The sequence below is a fragment of the Canis lupus genome, chromosome 4 (assembly GCF_048164855.1).
Source record: "Canis lupus baileyi chromosome 4, mCanLup2.hap1, whole genome shotgun sequence".
NCBI lineage: Eukaryota > Metazoa > Chordata > Mammalia > Carnivora > Canidae > Canis > Canis lupus.
The window spans coordinates 21,433,134-21,441,788 of NC_132841.1; the positions used below are offsets into that span (position 1 = coordinate 21,433,134).

An 8,655-nucleotide genomic window follows, 5' to 3' on the forward strand; every position below is an offset into this window, starting at 1 on the left:
GTTTCTTTTCTTTTTACTTTTTTAATTTTTAAAAATTTAAATTCAATTTGCCAACATATAGTATAACACCCAGTTCTTCTCCCATCAAGTGCCCTCCTCAGTGCCCATCACCCAGCTACCCCCTACCCCCACCCACCCCCCTTTCTGCAATCCATTGTTTGTTTCCCAGTTAGGAATCTCTCATGATTTGTCTCCCTCTCTAATTTTTCCCACTCAGTTCCCCTCCTTTCCCTTATAATCCCTTTCACTATTTCTTATATTTCACATATGACTGAAATCATATGATGATTGTCCCTCTCTGATATTACTCAGCCACCAGAAAAGATGAATCTCCACCATTTGCCCACCATTTGCTTCAATGTGGATGGAACTGGAGGGTATTATGCTGAGTGGAATAAGTCAGTTGGGGCAGGTAAGGTCACAGCACTTAGAAAACCATGGCTACATTTTTAAGGTGATCCTCCCAAGGAGAAAAGCCTGTCAAAAGCCCCTGCCACAGAGTAGCTGATGAAAACATATTTGATGATTCAGGGATTTGAATTTAATTGGGTCTTGGAGGATGGGTGGGATTGTATTTGTGGAGAGAGCAGTCAGCCCCCAGGAGCACCGGGGCTGGGGGCTGGTGTGAGTGAAGTGGGGAGGAGGCCACGAGTGGGTGTGGGTGTGCAGGGAGGGAGTGGGAGAGCTACTTGGGGGTGGGGGGAAGCGGCTCTGCTCTGGGCCGGGGAAGGGAGGTAAACCGGGAGGACCGGGTGGTGCTCCTGACTCTGGGGGACAGTGGGGAACCCTTGTAGTTTCAGGAGCAGGGAAGTTGGAACTGGGGTGGGAGGTTGGCTAAAGGCTGTGGGGATGGGAGGGGAAGAGGGGGGTTACTGAAGGAACTGGGGCCCAGAGGAGATTAAGGCAGAGAAGGAAAAATAAACGAGACAGAGAAAGGGAGAAGGAGGATGAGGCCCAGGGAGAGGAGGACACACCAGTATGTGGTGATTGCTACCATTTGTACACCGTATTTCACCAGGCCATTGCACACACATTATCTCCTTGGACTTAATCCCCGAAACAGGCCCGCGAAGGATGAGAACTCCTGCTTACTGAGCCCTGCTCTCTGCCAGGTACTTTATGTACTTTCCCTGTAGCCTTGTCAACAGCCACAGAGGGCGAGTACTGTTACCCTTCCCCCTTTACAGATGGTACATCTGCGAGTTGGATAGGTAAGGAACTCACCCAAGATCTCGGCCCAGAGCTGGGGTTGCAATCGGGCCTGTCTGGCTCCCCCACCAAGGTCTGGCCCACTGTTCCAGACCTTCTCCCATTTGTCGATGAGGAAGCTGAGGCTCTGGAGGCCCCAAGATGCTGCCAGCCAGTGAGTATCAAGGCAAGAGCTCTTGCATCTGGTCCTGGGCCCAAGGGGCATGGAGACCATGTGCCCTCCCACCCCGCCCCCCACCTCAAGTTCTCCCCACCCCCAGGGTCCATTCCTGTTGTTCCTGAGGATTCCTCAAGTGGGTGCAGCCCTGCTAACCATTCCTGGAGGCAGTGGCTCTTCCAGATGCTCTAAATCTGATCTTGAGGCCCGGGCAGTAAAGCCTTGGGGAATGGAAGCAGGTCCTCCAAGGGTGACAGACTCTGGATCACCTTTTGTTGCGCCACATCAGCATCAGAGCTCAGCACTGTGAGGGATGAAGGGCTCTTCAGTGGGTTCTAAGCCCAAGTGGGCAAAAAGCTCCAGGCACTGAAAGACGTGAGAGGGGCCAAGACAGGGGTTGGCATGTGGCCAGAGCAGCCAAGGGCTGGTCAAGGAGGACAGAATGGTGGAACATTTTCCAAAGACCCCATGGAGGTGGCAGTCCTGGGGCTCCTCAGGGCCTGTGTCCAGGACTGAGTAGTACCCGGCCTCCTGGATGGGCACTCCCAGATGTCAGCCCTGCACAGCTGACAGCGTCTCGTGAACAGCTCAGCCAGCTCTCCCAGCTGCCTCCCGTGGCTGGAGGGTTGAGATTCTAGAGCTTTCTGGGGCTTGCAGAAGGTGGAGGACTGCAGGCTTCAAAACCATATGTGTCTTCTCTGCAGGTGACTGGTGGGACGTGTCCAAAAAGAGGGCCCAGGATGCTGGGATGGGTAGATGGACAAACCTGTGCCGAGTAGACTAGCCCACTGGCCATTTGGAGGGGCTCCATAAATATTTGTTGACTGACTAACAGAAAGGAAGGCCAGTCTGAGTTACAAAATGTCCTGCAGAAGGAAAATGCACTGAAGGATATTCAAAGATGACACTAGGAGTCTCGGAGGACCTGCAGAAGGGATAGGGAGTGGCTGTGTCATCAGCATCCTAAAGATCCCATCAGAAGGCACACTGAGACTTTTCTCTTGGGTCAGAGTGCTTAAAACCTGTCTCCTTAGTTATCTCCAAGTATCCTCCCTTGAACACTTGTTTGTAAGGATCTGGAATGTCAGCAGATGATGTCTGCTCACCAGCGGTGCGCTTCCGTTCTGCTCTCCTGGAAGGAGCTCTAGCTCCTGATCTGAGGGGTTTGGGTTTCTATTAGGAACTGCAGGGCCCTCCCATGTGTTCACATGTCTCACCTGAGCTTCCAGGCTTCCTGAAAACAGACCAGCATCCTTTATGCCAGGAGCCCAGTCTTCCAGCGTGGGGCTCTCCCGGGGCCTCGGGTGAGTTGGGCCAGTGGATGGAGCTTGACCCCTCTGACCTCTGTGTCTACCTTCCCAGCCAGAGTAGAGGTGGTGGGTGTTGACAGTCAGTGCACCAGCCCCCCCACCCCACCCCCAGCAGGCCTGCCACCCTGCCTACCTTGGATGGACAGAGTTCTGTGTGTCAATGGGGCTGGGCTGCATTTTCACCCCCCATTCCTGGCATGTGGTTCCTTATACCACTCTCCAGTCAAAGGGGAAGTATTTCCTGTCCCTGGCCAGGCCCGGGACTGATGTCCTGATGGCCCTGTGCTTACAGTGAGAAGACAGGCAGCCCTAGATCCTGGGCTGTGGGTCCTGATGCTCCCCGAGATGACCTAGGCAGACAAAGATGATGGCGGGATCTGTTGCTCCCTGAGCCATCTCCCTTGGCAGGTGGGGAAGCAGCGCCTTCCTTTTCTGTCAAGGAGAAGCCATTCTTCGACAAGGGCAATCCACAGGATCACATGGAGTGCCCAAGAGAGGGAGGGATGGGACTGGACCCCACTCTCAGAGTCCACTGAATTTTCTAGAGGAGTGGTTGAGGGCCATTGTGAGGGATAAAAGGGCCAGCTAGTGCTTTGGTCAAGGCGGGGTTGGGGGTGTCAAGGGTGGGGGCTCTTCCTCCTGAGGTTCTCAACTGGTAGCTGATGGAACAAAAGTTTTTAAATAGGCGCAAGCAGTAATTTTTGCTTTGTTTCATTTTGTTTTAATTTTGATTCATAGTTGGTACTTGAATTTGAGATCTTTTACAAATCTAGATTTCTAGTTTTTCTGAAAAAATCAGAAGACTTGGCAACAGTAGGCCAGAGCTGGGTCACAGAAGCCAGTGTGCTTCCCAACCTCCAATCCCTCCTGCTTATTGCCATTGCTGTGCTGCCCTGCCTGGCCCCGCAGCCTGGAGGGGTGTGATTTGGGACTGATGCTTAGTGGGAGAGGGCCAGACTAGTCCTGACTGATGGTGAGGAGGGCTGTCCTCCAGGGCAGGTTGGCCTTGGCAAGATGGGGAGGGGGTGTGAAGGGTGCCTGTATGGCAGAGAGGTGGGTGGGTTTGCAGCTGGGCCAGGAGCATCCTGTCTGGGGGGCCTGGGAGGCCCCTGTCCCAGTCCAGCCACAGAGTATATTGGGAACACTGGATCCTTTTCTGGGAGTTTGATGGAAATGGGGAGAGAAGTAGGGGAAGGGCGAGGTTTCAATCCCTATTTGTCCTCATTCCCCCAGGCCTGGGAAGGCTTTCCCCAAAGTGCTGAGCTCCTCAACTCTGGTCTAATTAGAGGCTGTAGCCCCAAGTAGGAGGGGGATGTGGCAGAGTCTTTTGGGTGCTGTGGCCAGAAGGCAAGTCCAGACTCCAGGTTCTCAGTCACCAGGGCCACAGGGTGGTTAGGAAGCTCTATCAGGAGCATGTGAGAGGCCCCTGGGATGTGTAAGGGAGGTCAGGTGGCAGCAGCCCTCCCCATCTCCCCTTGCTCCCTGCCTTGTAATTGCCAACTCTCCCTCCGAGTCTGCACACCTGGTTTTTCTGTAGTCTGAGGCCAGTGAGGGATGCTGAACCTCATTAGTCTGCAAAGTCTCCGAGTCCCAGGCAGGATGGGGTAGGAAGATCCTCCCCTAGGGCTGAAAGAGACTCTCTCTGACCCGGGGGACCAAGGGTCCTGTTTCTGAGCGCTTACCCTTACTGGAAGGTCATGGAAAATGAAGGCTTCCAGAAAGGGAAGAGCTTGGTGAGGGGTATGGGATGTGGGGTGATGACCCTCCCTTATCCAGGACCATCGAGGGGGCAGCTTTATGGCCTTAATCATGAGGAGGGACAACTCCAAGAGGCGCATGTTTGGATGCTGCTAAGTGGTGGACGTAGCTCCCACCAAAGAGCCAGACGGGTTCAGTGCAGGCACTTCGTCCAGGACCTTGGTTAAAGGGTTTTGCCTCTTAAACAGAATGTTAGCTTGCTCACTAGGTTGTCATGAGGCTCCAAGGAGGTTATACATAATAATAGCTAATATTTGTTTTATTAATTACTGGCCATCCCAGTCAGATCAAGTATCTGCTCCTTAAGAAAAACGGTGTTTGGAGGGGTAGGGAGGGGGGGTGGGGAGGGAGGGGATGGGGGTTTGGAGGGTGGCGCCTTGGTGGCTCAGCAGTTGAGTGTCTGCCTTTGGCTCAGGGCGGGATCCTGGGGTTCTGGGATCGAGTCCTGCATCGGGCTTCCCACAGGGAGCCTGCTTCTCCCTCTGCTTGTGTCTCTGCCTCTCTTTGTGCCACTCATGAATAAAGAAATAAAATCTTTAAAAAAAATGGTATTGGAATGCCTGTGGGCTGGGCTCTGAAGTGGGTGCAACCCTGGGGTCATGTCAGGGCCTGCAGGAGTCAGCAGGCATTGGGGATACCCAGACATCCCGTGGACGCTGCTCCTGTAGGCCCAGAAGAGGCAGGAGAGCAGGTGCCCAGCAGGAAGCACAGCTTGGGGTTACAGGTATCTACTCGGCAGAGACCAGCTTCCAAGGACAGCAAGGCCCCTTTGCATACCTTGGGCACATCGCTAACTCTTTCTAGAGCCTTGGTTTCCTCGTCTATACAAAGCGTGCATAACAGTAGTGCTTAGGCTCCGGCATCAGTGAGGTACCTACCATCCACCACGTACCATTTTGGAAAATCGACTGATATTTTTTCCCCACTGCATTTCCTTCCTTCCCCACCCTGCTCCCATTCCTGCAGCCAGCCTCCTCCAGCTCATTGCCTCAGGGAGAGGATGTGACAGGGGGAAGCAAAGGGGAATAGAAGGAGTCTCTTCCGGACTTTTGTGTGCAAAAGCCTTGACTGTGGGGGAACCCGCAAAGGGAACAGATGTAGGAGAAAAACATCCTGAGTGAGTAAGGAGGCCCCACCCCCACCGACCAGAAGGCACTCCCTGGGAGGGAGGAAGAGGAGGGTGACCAGCAGAGCATCCAGGAGGAGGAGGCAGTGAGCGAAGTGTCATGGCTGGGTCCTGAGGAAGGACCATGGCTCCACCTGAGGTCCAGGATCTGGGAGTAGAGAAGACCTGGGCCTTCCCTCCGGGGGAGAGCCCACAGGAAGGAAAGTGGGCAAGAAGAGGTCATGGTCTTCCGCAGCCCCATCGGGAGCTCCCCTGTCCCCTCAGGCTGTGGAAGCAGCACGAGGGTCTTTGGTGCCCTGTGGGCCCAATGCGGAGAGACCTCCATCCTCCTTCCAGATTGGAGGGATCACGCAGATAGGATCACCGGGCACTTCTGTGGTGATCGAGTGGACTCGTGACATGGGAGTCTCCCTGGATGCCTTGTCTCTAAGGACAACCCCACTCCCACCCATGGGAACTGGGACGTCTTCCTGGGGAAGATGGCATGAAACTTGCCGCCATTGAAGACGTGGCCACCTGTGGCACGGGTACCCAAAATGAAAATGAGACTGAGTCATAGAAAGTAAAGAAAGTCCTATTCTTACACGCTTGAATTATGGACTGTGTGAGATGGGTGCCTGCTACACGTGCTTGCAAAGGGATTAGCACAGTGCCTGGTGCCTGGCGGGGTCCGGCTGTCATCTTCAGTGTGGATACATCGTGCATGGCCAGAGTGTTAGACCCAGGGGCAGGCAGGATGCTGAGCCTGGCCCTGGCTGTGAGGCTCAGAGTCACCCTTCCTACTGAGGGCAGGGTGGGCAACTGCGACTCTGGGGATCCCTTCCCCCCACATACCATGAGCATTTCTCCCATTCTTCCCAAGTTCTCCCCACCCTACCTTTTGAATCCCCCGAGGCACTTCTGGGGCGACCCCATGCTTCCTTGGAGCACAATTTGAAAAACCCCTGCTCTCTTCCAATCCCTTCATTATGGCTCAGCAGAGCCCTGAGCATCAATGTTGTCCTTTGTCCCATGGCTAGAAGGCGGCAGGAGAGCCCTGACTCCCACTCCAGTCCTCTTTGAGAGGAACCAGCAGACATCTCTTCCGGTGAAGGGCAGCTGAGACGTGTTATAGAAGCAACATCAACCCGACTCCTATTACTTTCCTGCCATCCAGTCATGAGCAACGTATAGCTCATTTTCCCAGGATCTAGAGGTGCTGGGCTGAGCCTGGTTTAGCAAAAAGAATGGAAGAGGATCACAGTTGTTATATGGGTTCAGGACAACTGAGAAAGACAAGCCACCTGGTCCTTGTTAACTGCAAAAAGGCACACGAAGTGCTTTAGCACAGAGGATTCACTCAGCCTGTCTCTGTCCCTTATTAAAATTGTGACCCTGAGCAGTCTCATCTCAGCTTCTCACCTGTACAATGATGCCAGGGATGCCATCCCTTTGGGGTTATTTGGAGAACCAAATTAAATAATGGATATAAACCTTTTTTTGAAAAACATAAAAGTAAGCCAGCGGTATTATTACTTGGCAAATAGGTGAATTTTCTTGCACTTACACATCAAGCCAAACACAATTCACTCTGAAGTTTGTGACCAGGATCATTCTTGATGGAAACTAGCATGTGAATTTTACAGCCAATTCTTCAACCCCGGGGGGGAGAACATTTCATTTGCTTTCACAAGCTAACCCCTATGATCAAGGCAGAGAATGAATGTAAAGAAAATAATGCTTCAGTTTGGAGATTGGAACATAAATACAATAATGTACCAATTTGTGATTGTTACTCAGAAGATCATCAGAGTTTGGTAACATATAACCGAAACACAGGACTCTGTTTTTTTAATAACAATTTCACCTTTTAAGGATGGTTTGATTCTTCTTGCTGAAAAAAAACCAACATGATCAACTGAAAATGGACCATAGACATAAATTCAAAATGCAGAACCATAAAACTGCTAGAAGAGAACGAAGGGAAAAAATCTAGATGAACTTGGGTGTCAGCAATGACTTTTTAGATACAACACCAACAGTGTGATCACAACTCCCACTGTGCAAAAGACTGACAAGAGAATTAGAAGACAGTTTACAGATGAGGAGAAAAGATTTGCAAGACTCCTCTGATGAAGGATGGTTTATACTCTGAAATCTCTCTTTCTGCTCAACTTTGCCATCAACCCAAAATGAAACTGCTTAAGCAAGTCAATGTGAGACAAATATTGTCTTTCAATACCCAACTGTCCTAAAGACTTCCTTTTGTTTTAAATTTTAAATTGTGGTTGAAGTCACTGTTTACTTGAAACTCTGCTTCCTTGATTAAAGCAAGAGATTTGAGCTCTAGTCTGTTTAAGCCACTAGCTAAGTGCCCTATTTTGAGACTCATATGTCTGCCTGGCCTTCATTCTTTCTTTCTGTATAGCGGTGGTGCTGTTTGATGTGCTGGAGGCAGTGTGGTGGGGTGACCATGATGGTGGTGGTGGTGGTGGTGGTGGTGGTGGTGGTGGATGTGATGGTAGTTGTAGGCATTGGTGATGGTGGTGTTGGGCACGGTGGTGCTGGTGTCAGTATGGACATAATGGTTGTGGAAGTGGTGGTGGTGGACATGATTTTGATGATTGTGATGGTGCAGGCGGTGACTATGGTTGTAGAGGAGGCGGTGGTGGTAGTGTTGGTGGTGAGCTTGGTGGTGATGGTGGCGGTGGGCCTGGTTGAATGAGAGGTGTTGGTGAAGGAAGCATTGGTCTAGATGGTCTCTGGATTCCTTCAGCTCTACTGTTCTATGTTCTTTGATTTTGCTGCCATCTGCATGGGCAGTGGTTGTCCACTGAGGCTACCAGTAGAACAAAGGGGAAAGGGAGAAAAGATTCCCAATCAGCATTGCCAACCAGTTTCACTCACTTGAATTCTCTTTGCAAGTTCTATCTTTGCGTTTTAGGGCTGCACTTCTGTTCTATAGTATTTATGGAGTAGCAAAAAAGGTGGTATTAGAGAGGTTATGCTTGGTAAAGCGTTCATGAGATCTCTCCATCTTCCACCAAACCCCCAAAATTGTGATGACAAGGACAACACTGTGTTTGAATTTTGACACAAGAAATATGAAATTGGGG

At 51.5% G+C, this 8,655-nt stretch overlaps 1 long non-coding RNA gene across 1 annotated transcript; it reads left to right on the top strand.

Annotated features, from left to right (window-relative positions):
* Positions 1-202: 202 nt before the first annotated feature.
* On the top strand, positions 203-2,740 carry LOC140631510 (uncharacterized). The gene is made up of 4 exons (XR_012029053.1): positions 203-412; positions 1,019-1,112; positions 1,188-1,363; positions 2,071-2,740. It is a non-coding gene; the product is annotated as an uncharacterized lncRNA (long non-coding RNA).
* Positions 2,741-8,655: the final 5,915 nt, after the last annotated feature.